This window comes from Aplysia californica, unplaced genomic scaffold (genome assembly GCF_000002075.1).
Source record: "Aplysia californica isolate F4 #8 unplaced genomic scaffold, AplCal3.0 scaffold00047, whole genome shotgun sequence".
Taxonomy (NCBI): domain Eukaryota; kingdom Metazoa; phylum Mollusca; class Gastropoda; order Aplysiida; family Aplysiidae; genus Aplysia; species Aplysia californica.
In genome coordinates, this window is record NW_004797317.1 from 996,449 (window position 1) to 998,955 (window position 2,507).

Consider the following 2,507-nt stretch of genomic DNA (forward strand, 5'->3'; position numbering starts at 1 on the left):
CATTTTTCAGAGTACACATTACCCATCACATTTAGGGCAAGAACACAATTCATGTGACATTTAGAGAATTGTACCACAGCTAGTTTTTCCACAGCCAATGACCTCTGCGAATGTGAGAGCAGAAAGACATGCTCTAAAGACAATGTTATAAACTTAAAAGGTATGTTACATGATTAATTAATACAGACAATTGTCTTTCCTTTTTCTGATCAGACAATACTACATGACATTTTTGGGATTGGACATAGCTTTTAGTAAGTTTCTAAACGTAAGTTTTATCTTCTGTTGGCACATCATCCGGCGGGCCAGTCTGCTACGCCAGCGCCCTTCCGACAACAACAACAAAAAAGAAGCATTTATAAACTTATTTAAAGCTAGTTTCAATCGTAAAAAATACAAAATTCGGAATCATCGCATGAAGATTAACAAACTACGTCGCAAATGGCTCTTTTTCTTGTTGGGTTTAGAAGATCCAATTAAAAAATGAAAACAAGTATTTTTCCCCCAAGATTTGAATAATGTAACATTTTCTTATCTCAAAGAGGGCGACAACTGTCAGTTTTATATGATAGTGTAATACTAACAGCCCTTTACGTAAAAGCCTGTTTGTTCTCAGGATGGAGTAAGAACATTGATTCCGCTCATGATACGTGACTGTGGCTTGTTCAAAACAAGTGGTTGTTGTTTTTAAAGGAGATTCCAAAAGTACTTCCGGAATACAAAACACGAGAAAAGCTGCTTAATTAATTCCCTCTTGTAATTGTACAAAGTCACGCTTACTGGGAAATAGTATTGTTCATCCCCGGAGCGGACTTAACTCCAGACATAAAAGATCGATTTCTAATAATAATCTTAATCAAATGAGCGTGTACTTTATAAGTCTTGACTATGACTCACCTAAACATATCATCTTCTTTTCAAGAACTTTTTGTACTTATAATTCTATTCGCCACCGCTCATATGGCACTCAAGTAAGGGATATGCACCGTATAGGAGAGACGTTTGTCTGTCTATATGTATGAATGCATGCTTGTATGTATGTATGTATGTATGTATGTATGTATGTATGTATGTATGTATGTATGTGTGTATGTATGTATGTATGTATGTATGTATGTATGAATGTATGTATGTATGTATGTATGTATGTATGTATGTATGTCACTTTTTGTTGGATGTACAGTGGACCAGAGTTACTGCTGCCGATAATTTTTATTTAGTTTCAAGTAAATCAACATTAATATTTAATCAATGTTCAAAAAGCACTGGCCCGATTTGAAGGCACTCTGAGAGACAGTGGTTCTTTGGTGTTTGGTCGCACTGCAGAGACTCGTTTCGTCATCTTTGTTTATCACGCGAGCTAGTATGTAAATTGTTCCTGTCACGATCTACGGGAGCACGCAAGTCCTTTCAGACCACCACTCGACCGGCGGTGACGTCAGCCTACCTGGCGAATTCAAATTTTCCCCAGAGGACTTTAGTTCAGTTTTATAGTAAGGTTTTACGGCGCCCGCAACTGCATAAGGTCATTATGAGCGCCAAGGGAGTGGATGTCAACAAAAAGTCCAAACGGGGAATCAGGCTGACTCTGCTCACCTCTCTAGCCTCGAAAGCACAAAGTGTGCTTCGACTATCAAGGCACCCCAGAAACAGCAGTGCACATAAGAGTGACAAATATACAAAGGAAATAGAGAAAAATCACGATAGTAAGGATGAGGAAAGAAAAAGCAGCAGTTCCCGAAATGTTATTCTGGTACAGTATGAGCATATCATTGTTAAATCCACCCAGGTACAATTCTACTGTGCATAAGAACATGTTAATATCCCCCCTTTGGGAATGGCCTAAAGAGACTTCAGTTAGTAGCACTGCCCTGGTTGGAAGAGGGGGGGGGCAGATGACTTAAAAGACGGCTTCTAATTGTCAATTGTCTTCTCTGTTACTTACAAAGGAAGGACATGTCTGCAGTACAAATACGTATTATTTTACATATTTTCATGAGCTATATTTATCATTCAGTTTGTCTTTTATTACTGCTTGTAGATCTATTATAAACATTTATATATGATTATTTCCATTGGATTTTAACCCTACCTGTACGATCTGGGGTCATTTTGTACCCCCGGGGTTGTATTTGTCACATTTTAGAATACTTGTAGACCGAAGATATCTTTGAAACTTTCAGTATTTCTCAAAAAATCGTTATGCCAGACTGCTATGCAAAGCGTATGGATCGGATTATCGAGTAAATTTCCTCTTCGGAAGTGGTGGCACAGAGTTCCCCTTGTCGTATGGATACGATAGTAAAACACGACGTACGAATAGGGTTAAACCATCCATATGATCTTTTTGGTGTTTTCTTCGTCGCCTACTTCCCGGAGTTACCTTACTTGGCCAGGACCCTGGGCCGGCCATCCTGTGTTCCGTACAGTTGGAATATATAGATGGTATTTTAACGAGGAGAGGGAAGCGCCTCGTTCGGCTGTCATATCTTAAAACAATACACGCC

General features: G+C 38.8%; 1 protein-coding gene across 1 annotated transcript in view; it reads right to left on the reverse strand.

The window, feature by feature from the left end:
- The window catches only part of LOC118477239 (ionotropic receptor 25a-like), a 28,851-nt gene that overhangs the window by 17,382 nt on the left and 8,962 nt on the right, over positions 1–2,507 (reverse strand). The window lies entirely within an intron of this gene.